The sequence below is a fragment of the Heloderma suspectum genome, chromosome 1, assembly GCF_057233095.1.
Source record: "Heloderma suspectum isolate Gila_16-S chromosome 1, 16-S_ref, whole genome shotgun sequence".
Lineage (NCBI taxonomy): Eukaryota > Metazoa > Chordata > Lepidosauria > Squamata > Helodermatidae > Heloderma > Heloderma suspectum.
In genome coordinates, this window is record NC_139458.1 from 415552282 (window position 1) to 415573488 (window position 21207).

The window sequence follows — 21207 nt, forward strand, 5'->3', positions numbered from 1 at the left end:
GTTTTCCAGATGACCTGCAGTCTCATTGCCTCCTCTTGCATCATGCAGCCCCCAAGCCATATGCTTTCGTCCAGAAGAAGTGACTCCTTCCTCACTGCCAGGGAACAGCTGATATTTCAGAAAAGGTACTTCCCCATGTCTAAAAACACCATAAAGTTTGCAAAGGTACATACGAGTGCTGTAATGTTGGGAACATGACGGAGTGGCTTTTCCTCATTCAAAAAACACAGATGGTGTGTCAATCAGCAATGAACCTGGGCCTAATTGCTCCCGAGGAAATGGCTGATCCTATTACTAATGGTACGGTCTCCGTTGTGTGCTAATATAATAGAATGAGGTCACATAGTACGTTATCTGGGCTATGTTCTTGAATAGTTGGTACCGTGAGATCTTGCTTCTGCTCAAGTTAAAGTTTGGGAGCCTGAGCTGTATTTTGGAAACTTACAGAATTACACTTCATGATTCAGCTGAAGGTTGATGACTTCTTTTTTATTTTTTCCTGTCTCTCTCTAGGCATGCAGAAAAGTGCTTTCAGATATAAAATGGAGATAACCGAGCTGTGCTTGACCATGTGTATGAAGTGAATGAAATTTGTAAGCTAGTGCTTGGCTGAGTGGATGCCGGTGTAGCATTTGTGGCTAGGATATGTCTTGCGGATATTCAAGGAAAGTTGTTTTACAGTTGTTGTCTCAGCATTACCATGAATCAACTATGATTGTTTACAACGGCAGGGAATCTCAATGTGGCATTCTCCAGATAACTTGACATGGATTAGTTGCCTTTAGTACATTTTAATTGCCTTCCTGAAACCTGGGGGCGGGTGTGCTTTTTCACACTTAAAATAATAATAATATGAAAGTAGTAAGTGCCATATAATGGTAGCAGTGTGGAAGTGGAGACCATTGGTGGCATGAGAAGGTGGAGCAGGGAGGTGGCACACCCTTGCATATTCATCTTTAATAGGGTTGTCAAATCAACTAGAATGTTGCTGGTCCGACCAGAATTTCCCCCTTTTGGCTAGTTGCTGGAATAGGAAGACGTAAAGCTGGTGGTGATGGTGGTGGAATTGTGCGGTCAGTTCATATGTGTTTATCGTTTCTCTGCTTCTTCTGAGGTGTATTATTTTAAAAGAAAATAGCATACTCTTTAGAGGAGAACTCTGTACATTCGCAAAGGCACCCTGTTTCTATGTTTATGTTTTAAGTCTGCTTCACTTGTCAGATGTGAAGTACATGCTGCGCATGCTCAAGAGCAGTTGGTTCCGCTCAATAAAGTGACACTTTGCACATGCTCAGGGACACCTGGGCTGAGGTATCAGAATTTTTTGAAACCTAGAAGTGGCAACCCCCCTTTTCCACTGAGGGAAAAGGAACATTTGACTGTGCCAATTTTAGAATCCCAAAGAAAGGAGCAGATTCCTCCATCAGCCAACAGAAGGAGATGGACATGCCGACTAGATCAGTTTCCTCTTTCCTCCCCCTGCCTTTCTGCAGGGAAGGTGCTGCCACGCACCAAGCTGGCCTTGAAGCAGCACCACCTGAAGTGTTTCCAAACAGCAGCATCAGCTGCTCTCCTTTTACTATTAGACAAAGCCGAATGATGCTATGGTTAACGCGGCACTTCTGCTGCTTGGGAAAAGTCTGGGGCTGCTCTGAGGATAGCTTGGCATACGGTAGCTCCCCTGCCTCCTCCTCCTCCACTTTTGCAAGAGAAGGGATGAGCCCTTCTTGCTTCTGGTAGAGTCAATGAGAGGTGTGGTGCAATGGTAAGAGTGTTGGACTTAGACGAGGGAGACCTGGGTTTGAATCCCCACTTGGGCTGGGATGCTCATGGGGTGACCTTCTCTCAACCTAACCCACCTTATAGGCGGGTGGGGATACAGAAGGGTAGGTCTACCCAAGGATGCCACCCTGAGTTCCTTGGATGAAGGGTGGGATACAAATGTGAGTGGTGGTGGTGATGATGTCAATATGAGTGGTGATGACGATGATACAAAGGTGATGATACAAATGTGGATGATGATGTGAGTCTGCTCCTTTTCTTGGTGTTCTAAAACAGGTCTATGGAGCAAGACTCAATTGCATCATAATCTACAACATTTCACAGGTGGCAATCAGTCCCCTTGTATCTACTTGTAGCACCCCTCCTTTCACATTGTCTGAGCCTACACACACACATCATTTCACATGGCTGAGCTCTCATCCCCATCCGTTAGGTTCATTCCATCTGCTCTATCCTGTCCCACAATGATTTGAAAGCAAAGGAGTCTTTTCCCCCCCTTTTGACAAACGATATACTCAAAACTGGGAGACCCAGTGGAGCAGATCTTTGGGCGTTGCAGAGGGCTGCAGTGGGGAGGAGAGGGGGAGAAAGTTCTGTTGTGCTTGTGGACTTCTGCTAGCTTGATGTTGGATTTGACCCGTAAACATGAACCTCATCATCTGCAGAGTGTAAAGTGGCAGCCTATGCACTAAGGGGTGCCTGAATGTTGATGCATGCATGCATTTCTTTGGCTTGCATGTGCTCTCGAAACACAGTGCAGTCTCTCTTACTCTGAAATTTAACTTGAAGAGTCCCAGAAGAAGAGCCAAGTCCTGAAGAATGGCAATTCTAACATCTCATAAAGACATCCTCCAAGGAGGCAAAAGCTGGACAATAATTTACCAGGGAAAGGAACCAGAAAGGGAAAACTGCCCCCCCCCCCCCGCCGGCTCAAGAGGGAGCACTGGAGATTAAAAGGCATATGTAGCTCTCATTAGGAGGGTTGTGAATCACAGCGTTTAGAAAGGGGACAGAGCAAAGTCTTGGAGTTACCCTGAGCCCAGATATGCTGTAACTTGGGCCTTTCTAGAATCCCATTTTCTTCCATGAAATGGCATTTTTCTGTAGGGCACATTGAGATCTGAAGTATAGGATCAGATTCTAGAAAAGATGAATCACTCAACTCTTCTTTATGATAACATCCTTTCCTTCCCCTCACCACACACCCAGCCTACACTCTTCTCAGATCTTGAAGTGTAAAGGGCTTTTGCAAACCTTATACTGAAAGAACAAGTGAAAAAAATAATTAAGAAAGAAAAACCTCAGTCTGATGTGTTTTGACTACTATGTTGTCAAAGTGGAAAGCATTGCAAAGGCAGAGTTGGGGTTGGTTTCTGTTAGGGTGATCCAGATGCAACTCCCTACTCGGTTATTAAATTCCCTGGATATGTCTTCGTCCATACATCTACCACTCAGCGTACATAATCTGTTTCACAGTTGTTACAAGAATAAATGAAGTGAAGATTATACCAGCCTTCCCCAACCTGGTACCCTCCAAATATGTGGAACTACAAATCCCATCTCCCCAACCAGGGGGTGGGCTGGCTTGCTGGGGAACATGAGTGTTGTAGTTCATCACATCTGGAGGGTGCCTGGTTGGGGGAGGTTGGATACACTTCCGAGTGATCTTAAAATTATTAATGCCTGGCTCCCTTCTAATGCAAGGGGAAACAGGGCATTGGTCACCTTGGTTTAAATAACACGCTGCATTCCTCCAAGTGTCATTCAAGCTATTGTGTGTGGTTGAGGCAGAGTTAAACTGGGATGTGGATTTATTTTTTAAAAGGAATGATCGGGGTGCAAAGAATATCAAGGCAAGAAATAAAAAAAATCAATCTCAGTTATTTTTCAAAGTGTTAGAAACATAGGAAATTGCCTTATTCTGAGCCAGACCAGCGGTTCATATAGCTCAGCAGAAAAAGGCTGACTGGCAGCCGCTCTCCAGGGTTTCAGGCAGTAGTTTTCCGCAGCCCTACCAGGGATGAGACGTGGGACCTTGTGCACACAAAACATTTCCTCTGCAACTGAGCGAGCCCCTCCTTCCCTTCCCTTCCCTTCCCTTCCCTTCCCTTCCCTTCCCTTCCCTTCCCTTCCCGCTCTTTGTTGTTGTTGTCAAAGAGAAACACACACGCCTCCTTTGACGGACCACCTTCTCCCATATGAACCCTTCTCTGCATCCCCTCCTACCTTTGGAAATGAGGTGGTTGGGACTGGGACAGGGTTTTTTTGGTTGTGGCACCCCAGCTTTGGAATGTTGTCCCCAGGGAGGCTCGCCTGATGCGGAGTCTTTTCCGCACCAAGAGAGGCCCTTTTTATTTACCCAGACTTTTTAGAACATGTAGGGCACAATCCTATGCATGTCGAGACAGAAAAAAGTCCTACAGGTCCCAGCATGACCCCTGGCTGGGTCATGCTGGGAGTTGTGGGACTTTTTTCTGTCTCAACATGCATAGGATTGTGCCCTTATCTTTTTTTTATGCTGAGGCTTTGGACCGCTCCACTGGATTTCATAATGTTTATCGATTGTTATTGTTTGCTGCTGTTTTGTTTGTGGTAAGAGCCACTCCGAAAATCTTTGGATGAAAGAACGGGATACCAAAAATAGTAAATACTCCTGCTGACTGCTCATGTCAGCTCCTTCCTTAGGAGCAATTTCAGTGTTGAGACGCCCGTGATTGTACCAACTCGGAATGCAAGAGGGGAGATTGTATTTGACATGACGTGAGGGGGTTTCTGAGTATAGAAGTTCTTTGTATTTTGTACGATTATTGTATTAATTGGTTGTGCCTAGTTTTTTCCTGCTGGTTTATTTTATTTTATTTTATTTATTTATTTCATTTCTATAACGCCCAATAGCCGAAGCTCTCTGGGCAGTTCACAAAAATTAAAACCAAACAACACACAATAAAACAATTTAAAATATATAGAACATTAAAGCCATAATCAGAATTCTGTTAGCTCCTTTAACAAACGAACAATGATGATGATCGTACCATAGATTTCTATACAGGCAATATCATACTGCCATTATACAAATCTGTGGTGCGACCACTCTTAGAATACTGTGTACAGTTCTGGTCACCATGCCTAAAAACAGATATTGTGGAGCTGGAAAAAGTGCAGAAAAGGGCAACTAAAATTATCAAGGGGCTGGAGCATCTCCCCTATGAGGGGTGTTTGCAACAGCTGGGATTGTTTAACTTGGAAAAAAGGAGGATAAGGGGAGACATGATAGAGGTCTACAGAATTATACATGGTGTGGAGGATGTGGACAGGGAGACATTTTTCTCCCTCTCTCAAAATACTAGAACCCAATGGGGTCATCCCATGAAGTTGGATGGTGGGAGATTCAGGACAGATAAAACAAAGGGCTTCTTCACACAGTGCATAAACTATGGAATTCGCTACCAGAAGATGTAGTGATGGTCACCACTTTGGATGGCTTTAAAAGGGGGTTAGGCAAATTCCCGAAGGAGAAGGCTATCAACGGCTACTAGTCCTGATGGCTATGTGCTTCCTCCAGCACCAGAGGCAGTGAGCCTATGTACACCAGTTGCTAGGGAACATGGGCAAGAGGGTGCTGTTGCACTCGTGTCCTGTTTGTGGTTTCCTGTGAGCAGCTGGTTGGCCACTGTGTGAACAGAATGCTGGATTAGATGGACCCTTGGTCTGCTCCAGCAGGGCTGTTCTTACATGGTGATCTCCCAAATCCAAAATGTCATGTGCTTGGAAAGTTCACCTATCATAGAGAGAGGTCCTAGTGCAGACCTCTTCCTAGCACCTTCAAAGACCTTTCCCTATAACTGAAGTCCTGTCTAAACCCTGTCTGTCCCCTGCTACTTTTAACAACTGCGTGGGCTGCTGCCGGGGGCTGCCTGCAGCTGTGACTTCTGCTTTGTCGCCTACTGTGTAGAGGCAGCCTCCAGGAAGAAGCGGTGTGTGTTTCCTTTCAGGAGCATTCTTGGCTCTGATTCCAGTTCTTCCGTGCGAACAGAAGCATAGGCTCAGCTAATGGGGCACCTGCAGGCAGCTGCTGGGAATGGATGCTCTCTACAGCCATATAGGCACTCTTATTTATTTATTTTGCATTCATTTTGTTTTCTTCAGCTGGCAGGAGCCGTTCTCCTTTGAAGAAGAAAGCAATGATAAATTAATAATGCTAATACTGGAAAGCAGGAGTTGGTATTTTTCATCATGTGGAACTGAAAATTGGTTTTCAAAATGAGGGCTGCAGTGTAATGTAGCACAGTGCAATGCATTTTCTGCAAACAGCCCAGAGAGCTTCGGCTATGGGGCAGTATAGAAAAGTAAATGATGATGATGATGATGATCTTTACTCAGAAGCAAGTCCCAGTTCTAAGGCTGTGGTGGCTTAGTGGTTAAGACGCTGAACTGCAGACTGGAAGGTCGGCAGGTCAGCAGTTCAAGACCCGAGTGCCGCGTGACCGAGTGAGCTCCCGTCTTCAGTCCCAGCTTCTGCCAACCTAGCAGTTCGAAAGCAAGAAATTGCAAGTAGATAAATAGGTACCGCCTCGGTGGGAAAGGTAACAGCGTTCCGTGCACCTCGGTGTTCAGTCATGCCGGCCACATGACCACGGAAGCGTCTTCGGACAGCGCTGGCTCTTCGGCTTAGAAATGGAGATGAGCACCACACCCTAGAGTCGGACACGACTGGTTGGGGACACCTTTTACCTTTAAGTCCCAGTTCAGTTTAGTTCCAGGGAGGTCTTATAGCACAATCCTAAAATTGTTTACACAGAAGTAAGGCTCTCTGATTTCAGTGGGACTTCCTTCTGTGTAAGTGTATGTAGGAATGCTGCTGTAGTCAGTTAATTGGATTAATCAGTTAAAAACACTGTGTTTGACTAAAAAGGTGCACAATGAATGGGGCAACAGATTTATTTTTAGCACAAGTGCGTATAAACCCTTCAGATGGCAGGCACCATCTTAGAAGATGCAAGTTCATCCTGTGGGGGAAGGAGGGAAGATACCTCTTCTACGATTATGCCCAGCCGCAATACATCTAAAATCAAAGCAAGCATGCTTTTTTCTGTAGAACTATTGTTTTGCCTTGAATTAAATTTTATACAGATTTAATTGATTAACCAATGAATATGATAGACTAAGAATGGTTGAAAATATATTGAGATCCAGTGTGGTATAGTGCTTATAGTGTTGGACTGGGACTCAGGAGACCCAGGTTCTAGGCTCTACTCAGCCATGAATCTCACCAGGTGACTTTGGGCCAGTCATTGACTCTCAGCCTAACCTACCTCACAGGGTTGTTGGGAGGATAAAATGGAGAGGAGGAGGATCGTGTAAGCTGCCTTGGAGGAAAGACGGGAGATAAATGCAACAAATAAATGAATACCATTGCCATAGCATCTTGAAACCATATAGTTATTGTACCTGAAGTCAGCCATATCTCTCCTTGAGTTGTTAATGGATGGCCAAATAAGGGCACTTGAGCTGCAGCAGTGACTGAATGCAAAAGGTCCTTATCATCTTTCCTGACTTGTAATCAAGGCGTGAGACTCAGTTTTGGCCCTTTTTGTTTGTTTTTAGTTCACCTAGGAAACCAAGAAGGTGGGGGCAGGAGTGATGGCAATGATGACAAGGTCCCTTGACAAGACACTGAGCATTTTCAAAGCGTATGAGTGATGTGGCTATTTGTCTTCTTAGAGACAGTTTGGTTCAGGAAATGATGGAGCTGCAGTGGCTTCTGCATAAGGAAGGCACAGCGGGCCAAGAAGGTGGTGTAAAGACAGTTGAAATAGTTCTGTCCCTGGATCTCAGCTGGGAAGAGAATCCGCTATGTGTGTTCTCCCAAAGAACAGTGGAATAAGAATATGATAAATGTCCTACCTGCAGCTGTGGTGTGTAGACCAGCCTTCCCCAACCTGGTGCCTTCCAGAGGTGTTGAATTAGAACTCCCTGGGGGATTCTGGGAATTGTAGTCCAACATATCTGGAAGGCACCAGGTTGGGGAAGGCTGGTGTAGAGAAACTCACGGCATCAACTGGGGCCATCACATTGTATATGTGATGACAAATAAAATAACAAGTTTTCCTGTTTCTTCCTTCCTTTTATTTCTTTATTTTATTTGTACCCAGCTTTTCTACCAAGAAAATGGCACTCAATGTGGCTTAAGGCTGGCAAAACTCACTGTATGGATGCTGGACCAAGCTAGCAGGAATGGCACCAATGGAAGCTTCCCATGAAATGCAAACAGCTCTTTCACAGATAGCCATGTTCAAATTCACCAAGGTTCTCCAAACATCAGCTCAATGCTCGTCTGTCCTCAATTTGTGCTTTAGTTTACAATCGCTGTTCATTTACCGTGATGGTGAAAATTACCCAATTTTCCCCAAACTTGCACTTATTTCCCCCATAGCTGCACACTATCTTGAACAACTGGAACTGCATAAGCATAGAAGTTCATTTACCTTGGCCCGTCTAAATGGACTCTCCTCTGCAGTTTTGGAGGGACGGTACAAAAAGATCCCCTGGTCAGACTGCCTTTGCTCCTGTGGCATGGAACAGATAGAAACTACAGAGCACGTTTTGCTATGGCGTATATTTTATAGAGATATTCGTGCCGCACTCATCTCCCCACTGATGTCCCGCTTTCCGGGATGTACAGGACAACAATATACCTACATATTGTTGTCTGACACTAATTCGACATTTACATATAGTGTCGCCAAATTTTTTGCGGCCGCGATAGGTGTTCGAAGAAGGATGCTGAGGGAGCTCAGACTTACCTAGCTGGATGAAAGACAAAGTCTGGAGAGTAATGCCATTCACCCAATATGGCTGATATGCATTATACATTGTGTTGAAGTGTCTATTAATTTGATTGGGGATATATGGCAGATAATTTTAATGTAGTTCCTTTTTTGAGCTGGTCTTTGACGGTAATAAAGTTTTATTCTATTCTATTCTATTCTATTCCCCCATAGAAAATGTACATTTTTTAAATGCAAAGTTTTGAACTTTTTTCCCAGCAAATTTTTTGTATTTCTCGACCGTGAGAACAATTTGCAAAAATTTTAGGAGAACACGTTCTGCTGCTTGCGCTCATGTTTGGGGTTGCAAACAGGGCATGTTCGCATGTTTTGCAAGCAGAAATGAAATTCTTGTACATCCCTGTTCAGAGAGGTGATTTTTGTCCCAATGGTGTCAGGGAGAGAAAAAGTTAGACCCCTTCTCACCCAGCCCCCACAGTCCTCACCTGCGATTTACACTGCAAACCCCCCCAATCATGGACGTCAATTGCATCCACGTAATTAACATGTTTGGCTCCAAGTTCTAGGGGACGATGTGGGTGGAGGCTGCCAAATTTACCATAGGGAGGCAATTTCCTGTGGCAAATGTAACATCTAAGGCAGCACTGAATTGAACCTGTACCACTTAGCTTTAGCCCCTCCCATTTGCTGCTTGCAAATACACAGGGTTTTTTTTAAGCCAGTATTGAAATTAAGAAGACAGTTGAAAACAAGTACGGTCCCCCTATCCCTAAGGGACAGATTAGGTGGCTCAGAACAATCCAACATGTGTGGATTCAGGATGCACCTGTAATGCAGTAGCACTATTGTATTACTACTGCAGGAACAAGAAAATGATGATCAGATAACACCATGTTGTAAATGCAGTGCGGGTGACGTGAAACGACCCCTGCATCAAATAGAAGTGCATTAACTAACAGTGCAGACATGGTGTGAGTGAAGAGGGTTTTGGCTGGACCATCCATATTCCACAAGAACCGTCAAGAGTAGTTCCTTTGTGACCACTGACAACTTAGGCAGTACAGCCCTTTCCTGATTTATGACCAGGAACTGGGCAGACTCAGACCTAGAAGTGTAAAAGTAGTTTGAATCCATCTTTGCAGGCACACACCCAGTAGTGAGTTATGCCAAGCATATCATAGCTATATCTCCACATCTGGAGTGGGGTAACTCTGGCTGCTCACACACCCACAATACATTTGTGTGTGTGTGTGTGTGTGTATAACATACGTGTGTGTGTGTGTGTGTGTGTGTACTATACATACACATTGACAAAGTAATTACTCCCTACTCTTCACTCAGCAGTTCATTACTCATCTAGTAAAACAGCTTCCCAGTGTCATGTTGCTGCAGTCCTAGGCAGTTATAGTGTGGGTCGCAGTTCCTGCCAAATTGTATATCAGCCAGAATTTTCTTGACAGTTCATTAAGAGTAATTCTTGTTTTCTGGAGCCACAACTCAGGTTTATGTGTCTCCTTTTGGACCAAAATAAAATAAAGCTTGACTGCCTGTAACCACACTTAACAGTTTGTTTTGTGTCAATATTGTAACTGTAGATCTCTAAAAAAATATAAATTGAGAACCATAGGCCAACAAGGAAAGTAGAGGAGAGGAATGTATTTTGCTTTTTAGGACCTGACATCTGGGGAAACACATAAGTCCTTTGTTTATGTTTGCAGTCAGCAAACAATATGAGGTTTCTTTGTAATGTCTCCTTCTCTTCTGTAATTGCTTCTTTTGTAATTCTTACCCTAAATGACAACAAAGCAGCATGGAACATGGAAGGAAGAATGTGTTCTGGATATCCTGACATTCCAGAATTACAGGGGTTTGGATTAAAATCTGCAACTAAACTTGAAAGCAGAATGAAAGAATGCAGTGGGGGGGTTAGCTGTTGGTCATTACAAATCTATCTCTCACACACAGAGACACATACAAAGTCTAGAATTTTGCAAAATAAAATCTACACATAATTTTCTAATTTAATCTCTCCAATAATAGGACCTTGAAATCCATCAGGTTTCTGGGAAAATTGACTGGTGTATCAAAACCCGAATAAAATATTTTACATTCATTCCTGGATTTACTCTCTTTGTCACACACTATTGTGACCAAGAAATGGAATGGAAGTTGGCGTAAGCAGATGAGAGGTGGGGCAATGTTTCTACAGAACAAGCTTAAAAAAAAAAATTACAAGTTGGCTTACCTTGGAGGCTTTGAATTTTCCTTAACCCTTCCCACCCTCATTGTGAGACACCACTGGGTTTTGTATACTGTTTGAAAAGGTTCAAAACTTAATGAGTCATGTGTACTTGTTGCATTGAATGATGGGAGTTTGGGGCCAATCCAACGATACACAGCAGGGCGTCAAAAACAGCTGTAAAAAAAAACAACCACAGAAAGCAAAAGCTGCACAGATTGCTATTCTTCTGAATACATTTCAAAATATCTGTATCAAGAGAGAATTCTTAATATTTAGCAGAGCACTGTTCCATATAATGTTCATTCTGCAGGTAAGTTAGTTGCAGCATGTCTTTAAAAAGGTGTAAAGGTGTCCCCAACCAGTCGTGTCCAACTCTAGGGTGTGGTGCTCATCTCCATTTCTAAGCTGAAGAGCCAGCGCTGTCCGAAGACGCTTCCGTGGTCATGTGGCCGGCATGACTGAACACCAAGGTGCACGGAACGCTGTTACCTTTCCCGCCAAAGCGGTACCTATTTATCGACTTGCAGTTTCTTGCTTTTGAACTGCTAGGTTGGCAGGAGCTGGGACTGAAGACGGGAGCTCATTCTGTCATGCGGCACTCGGGTCTCGAACTGCCGTCCTGCCAACCTTCCGGCATGTCTTTACTAAGGAGAAAATATAAGAATTCTCCCTTGGTAAAGATATTTCAAAAGGTGTTGGGCAGAATACCCATCTATGGAGCTCTTCCTTTGTGTGGTGGCTAGTCCAGGCTAGGTTCAAAACTTTGGCTGAATGTGTGGACCGAGAGGGAAGAGCCAGCAGCATGATCTCATCCCTTCCTTGTCCTTATCAGCAGTGTAGTGAACCATTCCTGTGCTCCCCTGCCAGCTACTGACTGGGTTCACATGATCACGGAGAGGGAAATAAGCCACAGTGGCTTATTTCCCCCACTGTGCATGCCAGAGGGATTACCATAATTACCCTTGCCAGCGCAGCTTGCTGTGTCATGCGAACCCAGCGAAGGTGGCTTGTTGCCATGGTTAATGGGTTGTTGTAGGGTTCTGGGTTGGCTTATTAACCATCACAACAAGCCACCCTTGCTGGGTTCATACAACACGGCAAGCTGCGCTGACGAGGTTATTAAGCAAATCCCCCTGCTATGTGACGAGCACACGCAGTGGGGGAAATAAGCCACTATGGCTTATTTCCCCTTCCACGATTCTGCGAACAGGCCCAGGATCAGAGGAAATGGGGAAGTCTGAGTGGGGGGGCAGGTGACATCATTATCCCTGCTAATCAAAAACTCCCTGTGCTTTGACCCTGTGTACCCTGGCTCCACTCCACCACTGCTCCTTATGTCCAATGTGTCATGTGAACAGGGCTCTGTTCTTGCAGCAAAGCTGGGGGTGGGGGTGGGGGGAGAACAGAAGGGAGAAGAGCTGGAGAGGAAAACTGATGGGTGGAAGATGCATCTCCCGTGCAAATGCATTCCCTACTCCTGCTGTGGAAGCAAGTAGGATTGGGAATCCCATCTTTGCTGCCTTGGGCCTAGTTCTGATATTTGCTTTAGGAAGGATTGCTGGCAAGGGGAGGAAGTTTGTGAACCCCCCACTTCTGCTTATTCCAAACCCACTCTGTATTTGCTGGCTAGTGAACCGACACTGACATCAAAGGCATCCAAAACAAGAAATCATCTCTTCCTGGGTGGGAGGAGAGGATTTGACTGAGAACGTTTGAAGTGGGTAGCAGCATGTGAGCAGGGGGGAGTCCCTTTCTATTAATATGCTTTCATTGTGTAATAACAGAGCCTTCCAATATTCTGTCTTTAGAGTTTGGAGACAAGCTGGGTATATTAGTGAATTGCTGACCTGGTTGCAGCTGATCAAAGAATTCCTGCAGGGTAGTTTGCATTGAAGCATTTACAATGATGTTATCTGCCAATACCATAGGAGAGCTGCAGAAGGCTCCTTCTCCAGCCATTCAGTACCTCTACAGTAGATTCCAGCAAGGCACAGTTGGCATTAATTTGTTGAGTTCTTCTCATTTTATTTATCCTGCTGAAACATCTGATGCTAACACCACAACATGGATCTTTTTATGTTGCATTCCTGCACATTTTGAGAAGAAAAGTACAATCTTTAACACCAAGCTTTTTATTTAAGTTCCCTACTTTTGTATTTTCTATAATGTCTTTTAAATGGTTTTTAATTTTTGTGAACCACCCATACAGCTTTGGCTTATTTTGGTATAGAAATATAATAAATGAAATGAATACTTTTTGTCACAATGAAAGGGTCTGGTGGCTGGCTCCCTTTCCAAAATGGAATCCCTATGATATTTTTTTTAACAGGTTGGACAGATGCAAAATGAGATGGATTACATTTGATGGGCACAACGGCAACACACAACAGTTCAAAATATGGAAGTCCAAAACCTTGGGAGAGACCTCCAAGGTCATGGACAGTTCCAACATGCTATGGCCATAATTATTAATTCCATTTTATTCTGATCTTCCTTCAAGGATTTCTCAGGGTAGGACACATGGTTCTCCCCCCACCCATTTCATCCTTACAGCCACAACAATTAGCCTGAGAGATGTTGACAGGCCCAAGGTCATTGAGAGAGCTTCCTGCCTGAGGGTGGATTTGAACCTGGGCCTGCTTGATCCTAGTCTGACACTCCAAGCAATATGCCGCACTGGCCATGAGCCAAGTTATTGGGTGGGGGAGGGATTCTTAGGTACCTCTTTCTGGCCCTTCTGGCCATCCAACAATCCACTCATAAGATACAATGAGGCCATTTATGGCCTCCATAAAGGAGTGAAGGCTGGTGGCTCTGATGTCAGTGTGGCAGTGAATCCACCCTAGGTTTCAGGGGTGGAAGTGAGGAGCTGCATAAGTAAGGGCTGGGGTGGGAGTCTAAAAGCATCTGAGCTGGTTGGATTGAGGTCTGTATCTATTACTCTGTGAATATGGATATAGCAGTATACTGTATTCATGCTGAACATCATTTGAAAGAACTAAATGGAGATTATAGCTTCAACCTTGACTCCCAAGGTCCTTACACATTACCTCAATGGCTGCTGTCTTCCACCTGCGGCATCCTGGTGGCTGCTGACCATAGGGCTCTGTAATGTGTGTTTGCCTGTGGCAGTCTTTTTTTCATCTGGGCAAATGTGCCAGCATGCTCAGGAACATTAAAATGTGTTTTGCCTAGGGGGTTGCCTGGAGCAACAGCAAGAGAAGGACTGGATCCAGGATTTTGTGGTCAAGACCTGTAAGGGCCCACTGGTAAACAGCAAAGAATGGAAGGGGTGAAGAGGGGCATTTCAACCCAAAAAGTGTTTTCACACATGCACGCATCCCTGGCACTCACTCTGAAGGTGAGGGTACAGAAAGCCAGCCCCTCTCCAGAAGACCTCAAGAGGCATTTAGTCCTCAATTGTCCCCTCTGCAGACTTGGTTGCTCACCTGGTCCTCTGGTCTGGTGTCCTCTCTGTGTTACTCACTCTGCAGTGTACAAATGAGTTCGGGAGCATCTCCTACTTCATACTAGGTTCTCAAGAACATTAGAACAAAGCAAGGCATTCCTATACTGGTTTTGACCTTCCTAGCATGAATGGTGGTGCAATGGGCTTGATGGGTTCTCCATAAGCGTCCAGGCTTCTAGATTTGTCCAACCAGTAGCACTGTTGATAAGCAGCAGGCCTTGAGGCATCAATGATGGCACTACATCACAGGCCAGTAGAGTTCTCAGCAAAGTAGGAAGGACGTTGCCCTTACAAGTGCTACTTTTCCGCTTGAAGTAGTAGATTAGCAACCATGTTTATTTCTTTCTGAATTAAAAGACCATGCTGTGTTTTACTGCATTACTGATTTGATGCAACAGTTTCCTGTGCCAGTCAAACTCTAAACTAAACACTGGATGCAGAAGCTTTTTCTGAAAGCATTATCATAAAGAGCTAAATTGCGAGCTGTTGTGGCTGAGTGACATTGAAAACTCTGTAACTCACCTGAGTGCCAAAAGAGCAGTTTGAAATGTTTTCAAAAGTTTGGACCTTGCTGTAGGTCAGGAGCATTTGAAAATCTGGGCTGCAGCCCATCCCACAGTTTGATTTGCTTAAATCCCTTTGAAACCAGCAGGTTTTAAACATGATTAATTGTGGCCTGGATTGCATCCTTGGCCCATAAGACCAAAAGGGAAGGAGTTATCAGTTACTTGCTTCATGGAAAATAAGATACTATCCACAGGATCTCTGGACCTGTTTCCTGTGCAAGGGGTACAATCCGTTTCTGCTCTCATGAAGTCCAACTTCAGATGGCACACCAGCTGTGCCTACTCCTATAAACGGGGCGTGTGTGTGCGTGCGCACGCCTTGCTGCTGTCAAAAATGTGTTCTGATGCCTGGATCCTTGTCCTGTGCCACACCAAACTGTGTAAGCTGTAACCAATAAATGTGTGGCCATTTTTAACCCATTTCTGATCTTAACATGATGCTTGCTCTCTACACCGCATGCTTTGTGCTGCAGGCGCAGCTGACTTTACATTTGGATTATTGAAATGTACCCTGTGTGGAGCTTCCCTGAAAAACACTCCAGAAATTACAACTGGTGTTGAATGCTGTAGCCCAACTTTTAATTGATGTGAGCCAGAAAGAACTAATTGGAGCTGTGCTGGAACAGAATCTTTGGTTGAACAACGAAAGAAGCTACCTCGTGAGTCAGGCCCAACAACAAGAGAGGGTGACAGCCTAAAATAAGAAATAGCAAACGGCTCACCTTGTTTCAAAATCAAAGGGGTCTTTTTGGGGAAAGTTATTTGGTGTAAGGAGAATTTTTGAACATGTAAGTCAAGTGGCAAACCACATATGTGACAACCTTTCCCCCTGAAGACAGACTCCTTTTGAGTTTTTCATTGCATTGCGACTCTTGGACTGAACAAATCTTGTTTATATCCATAGAAGCTTTGGGGTGTCACACCACAGATCCATGTAGTCCAGTGCTCTGTCTATTCCAACTGGCAACAGATCTCTAATGTCTTAGGCAGCCCTTCTGTCTAAGATTCCTTTTTTCAAACTTAGAGATGCCAGGGAGTGAACCTTGGACTTCTGCACACAAAGAATGTGCTCTACCACTGCGCAATGGCTCCTCCTCAGAACTGCCAAGCAAGCTGGTCACAGGTTCTATTCTCAAGGGCTGCCAGAGGCCAGTCCTGTGTCTGAAGGCATCCTCTCTTGAAGGACCATCCAGTCCAAGTCCAGTTTAAAGCAAAGAACCATAGGGAGGGGGAGTAAGAGATAGCAGCTGGATAGCAGACTGAGCAGGCACACAGGTCATCTGGTCAGAGTCTTCCTCACTATGGGGAAATGTATTGTATTTCTATTTAAATTACAGTAATTATTTCTAAATTTGCATCCATAAATACAAATTGGCATATTCACTTTTGATGCAAATGTATGCCCTCTCTCGTCCTCTTTTTTGGCGATGCATAAGACGCCACCCCACTTTGGGCTTATTCCAAGATGCCAGCCTTCCCCAACCTGGTGCCCTCCAGATGTGTTGGACTACATCTCCCAGAACTCCCCAGCCAGCATAGCTCTAAGCCGCTAGCACGAGTGGAGAAAATGCAGCCTGCCATGTGGGAGTTGGCCCCCGCTCCACCAAAGCAGAGTTGAGATTAGGAAGAACGTGGGGCCAGGGTGGGAGAGGGACTGGCTGCCTTCTGCAAAACGGTCCTGCCAATCGTTTGTTGGCCTCGCTGACTGCCAGACCCAACACGCCTAAGGAACACGGAGGGCAGCTCTGCCAGCGCCAACCCAGCAGAGCTGGGTGTGGCGCTGGCAGCTCTAGATGGGCTGCTTTCAACAACAAAGCAGATCGGTGACCGAGCGCTTGGCTTCCAAGTGAGCCGTGTGACTGCTTGTGCTCTTTGGTGGATTTTCTATTCAAATTGCCTCGTTTTAAAGCCTTTCTATGAGCTCCCCTGGGAGCCAACTTATCTTTCACCCTGTCGTGAATTTCATAGTCCTGTCATTGATGAGTCTTATTTCAGATAATATAATGCGCACTTTGCTATCTCAGGATTTATATTGAGGCTCAGCCAATTGCTCTTCCTCCTGCTGTTGTTTGCTTATTAATTGCACAGGGCTTTCAAAACAGCAAACATTATTTTTGAAAGTTGCACGGCATCATTTCCCCCCCTCTTCCTTCAAGCGTTGTTTTCGTAGCTCGTTTTCTTCTACCAGGTTACTTTCCCCAGAGAAGGAAGATCAGAGAAGCTGCTGGTAAGAAACGGAGAGCCATAAAATTAAAAGCTTCTCTAGTAGTAACTGCTGTCTGGCATCTGAAAGCTGACTGCTGGTTTCCCAAATCAAATGCTCATACATAGGACTTTCCTGGCTTCTAAGGAGATGGAAGCTGTTTCTGCATCAGCCTCCTCTCCTCTCCTCTCCTCTCCTCTCTCCTCTCCTCTCCTCTCCTCTTCTTTTTGTCCCTTTTGTCCTTCTGGAAAAGCATTCCAGTGCTGCTTTTTTTCTGTTTGCAATCCACATTTATAAAGAACAGCAGGCCAGACAACTTTCTTGCAAGTACATCTCCTCACATACAAGTGTATCAGATTGCCACTTGAAATGGCAGACTTGGACACCAACCAGTGAGCAATTCTACTGACACATAGGTGCACCAGCTTGCTGTTTTAAATGGCAACAAGCTTGTATGAAACAATATTCCTTGTAAACAAGTCAAAAACAAAAAAAGCACCTTTGTAGGAAATACCTTAATGTTTTTTAAAAAATGAATTACTCACTTGCCCAGACCAAAACTCAGAAGTGAACACTACTCAGTAATGTGGTGCAGCTTACACTAGCTGTTCTGAGGAATCACAGAAATGCAGGTCTAGTTTACACAGTCAATTTCCCCTACATGCAAGCCACTGCTGTTGCTGCTCTTTACTCATGCATGGGCTTGCAGTTCTGTGTGGAAAGGTTAATGTGTGATCTGGAATCTACACAGATTCAGCCAGTAGCTGTTCCTGTGGTCGTAGTGGCTGGAAAATCTCTGTCAGCAGTGTCTATATACAGCCTATTTGCTTCTTACATTTGCCTCCATGACCTTGGGGCTGGGGTGGGGGCTGTGGGAGAGGACAGCATGACACTTCCCCATAGGGGAAGTGAACTGTGTGAACTGGTCTTTAGGCTCTTGAACTGGGAGGGAGACAATGTAGCAAAAAGACTAACTTCTTGATATAGGATTTGATAGGGATGAGCTCCCCTGGTGTGGGGACAGATTGGGGCCTGTTTGCATTTATGAGAGCAGCAGCACGTCCAAGACAGGGTGAGATTGGCAGGTGATCAAATCAGTACCAAGGCCAGGGATCAGGAGTGTGTAGGAGGGTGGATGGCAAAGTAGAGACCTATCATTCATGAATTCACCAGGTAGCCTTGGGCAACCAGTATCTGTCAGCCTCAGCTTGCCCCATCTGTATCTTGGGGACAATAATACTGACCTACCTAGTTACTGCAAGATAATTACGTGAACTGCAAAATGTTATAAAGTCAGGCAGGGTTCCGGATGGATTTTGGCACGGAAAAGCCTTGGTTGCCCTGTGTCAAGAGAGAGACCCTGTTGATTCTCCTTGATCTCTCTGTGGCTTTTGATATCGTCAGCCATTATATCCTGTCTGAGCTGGCAGGGGGGGTACTCCACTGCAATGGCTTTGGTCGTATTTGAATGGTCAGCTACAGAAGATGTTGCTTGGGAGATATTGCTCAGCCCTGTGGATTCTCCAGTATTGGGTTCCACAGGGGGTGGGTTTGTCCCCCATGCTATTTAACATCTACATGAAAAGCTGAGTGGTGTCATCTGGAGTTCTGGAGTGTGCTGTCATCAGTATGCTGATGACATGCAACTCTATTTCTCCTTTTCATCTTCACCAGGTGAGGCTATGGGTGTGCTAGATCAGTGCCTGGCTGCAACAATGGACTGGATGAGGGCTAATAAACTGAAACTCAATCCAGGCAAGACAGATGGTATTGTGGAGGCTGGAGGGTTCTTCTGACTGGATGAATGGTGTTCAGCCTGTTCTGGATGAGGTTGCACTCCCCCTGAAGGAGCAGGTTTGCAGCCTGGGGGTTCTCCTGGAGCCATCATTGTCATGTGAGGCTCAGGTGGCCTCAGTGCCGTGGAGTGCCTTTTTACCAGCTGCAGCCGGTGTCCCAGCTATGCCCCTATCTGGACAAGGATAACCTGACTTCAGTAGTTTATGTTGTTGTCATCTCCAGATTAGATTACTGCAACGTACTCTGTGTGGGGCTGACTCTGAAGACAGTTCAGAAAGTGCAGTTTGTGCAAAATGCAGAGGCTATATTGATAATGGGGACCAGAAGGTTTGAGGATATAACACCGATTCTGGCCTGCTTTCATTGGCTGCCTATACGTTTCGGAGCCCAATTCAGGTTGCTGGCTTTAACCTACAAAGCCTTACACAGCTCAAGACCACAATACCTGATGGAGCTCCTCTTCTGGTATGAACCTATCTGTACTCTATGATCAACATCTGAGGCCCTCCTCCAAGAACCTCCTCTGAGGTAGGCTCAGTGGATGGCACAAGAGGGGGGTGGTCTTTGGGGTCATAATTCGTCCTCCTCCACTCTCAATTGTGAAATGCTTTCCTTAGTGAGGCGCTCCTGGCGCCAACATTGCCATCTTTTCAGTGCCAGGTTAAGACTTTTCTCTTTTCCCAGGCATTTGATGGCATATGGTGGGCTGTTTAATGCATCAATTGAATTGTTTATGGTTGCCACTGATGTTTTAGTTGTTTTATGGGGTTTTATTTTAGTGTGGAATTGTTTTAGCTGTTTTACATTTTGTATGTTTTGATTTTGTTGTAAACCACTTTGAGTCTTTTTTCTTTTTGTTTGAGAAAGGCAGCTAAGAAATCTAGATGATGATGGTGATGATTTGAATGCTAAAATGGTGCTAGACAACTATCAGCCCAGTGACACGTGGAGCATGGGTTCTCAAGGTACCTGGTCATGCTTAGCAAACGGTGATGAATCACGTCATGATAAGCCACACTGACACAAACAAGGCTCACAACCCACTGTGGTTTATCATGCCATGCGAACCAGGTCAGTCTTTCACCAATCACTGACAGAAGAAATCAAAACTAGGGATGTCTGAGGAATCTGACCAGGGGATGGAGCTTCCCAGGCTTTCATCAGCTCAGCCCCCTGGATGTTGGCTCATGTCCCCCCGAGCTGGCCCAACTGGATCTGCATCCTAGTTGGGCCAGCTCGCGGATTTTTCCAGTTTTAAACATTTATGTAAATAGAAATTGTGGGGTGCAATTTGCATGATTTACACAAATTCCGGCCAGAATTTGTGTAGGTCACGGAAATTGCACCCTGCAATTTGTGCACATTTCTATTAACATAATCTTATTTTTTGTTTAAGGAGAAAAGTTCCTGGATTTTGGGAAAAGCCCTGTGGCTCAGCCTGCAAATGCAAGCTGAGTGGGGTGCTCGCCAGGAGCCCATCGAACCCCAAAAGGGCCAGATTCCACTGTGATGGACCAGTGGAATCAAAACCAAGCAACATAGCATCCACTCAAGCCATTCATCCCTCATGGAATGGTTGTGTGAATTGGCCCTATGAATGTATCTCATGATGATCAGTACTTCAGGGACCATATTAAAACTAAGAAGTGCAATAAAGCCTGGTGAAAGGGACCTGACTCATCTGTGAAGAACTTAATCTTGTGTGGATTTATTGGGCTGCATAAGCAGCTTGTTTACCTAGCTTTGTGTGAGATTACCGCCTTTAGAAAGAGCGTGCTTATTTTATCTTCGGCAGAAGCCGTGGCAGTCCCCCCTCTGCCACTGCAGACTAATTGTGTTCATTACAGCAGACGACGCAGCAGGTTGCCTCCCCTCCTTGACTGGACTCGCTGCAGCCTCCCGCTGTTCGTTTACTTGATGTGGCTGGAGTTATTAAATGGTTGTTTTCATAATGACATCAGCTCTGAATTAGATAAGGCTCATCCAGGAAAGATAATTAGCTCAGCTTCAAAAAGAGCATGCATAAATACTTGGCGCAAGGAGAGGAGCCATGGCTGGATTCTTGGAGAATAGCTGACTACAATCTAAACCCTTGTGTTTAAGGAAAAAAGAGCATTGTCACACATGAATTACAAATGCTTTTGTTGTTGTTAAAAACACACACCCAGATCTGTAATTTGGATGTAAGCATGTGCATGTATTAGAGAGTGTCTTTGATCTGATCTTTCTGGCCTGCATCTGACAGCATTCATGCATGTATTTGTATAGCGCAAAGGAAGCTCACAGGTGCTTTTAGTGCCATGTGTGATACTCAGAAAATCAGCCTAGCAAGATTTCCTAATTAGAAATTAAAGATTGTA

General features: G+C 44.9%; 1 long non-coding RNA gene across 7 annotated transcripts in view; it reads left to right on the forward strand.

Moving 5' to 3' along the window:
* Positions 1–21207, forward strand: part of LOC146360202 (uncharacterized) — a 237175-nt gene that overhangs the window by 27324 nt on the left and 188644 nt on the right. For 4 of the 7 annotated variants that reach the window (XR_014786956.1, XR_014786955.1, XR_014786957.1 and 1 more), the window contains exon 2: positions 1–21207. This exon is cut by the window's right edge and continues 22700 nt beyond it. This is a non-coding gene — a long non-coding RNA (uncharacterized LOC146360202). The other 3 variants (XR_014786959.1, XR_014786954.1, XR_014786958.1) reach the window with 2 other exon arrangements.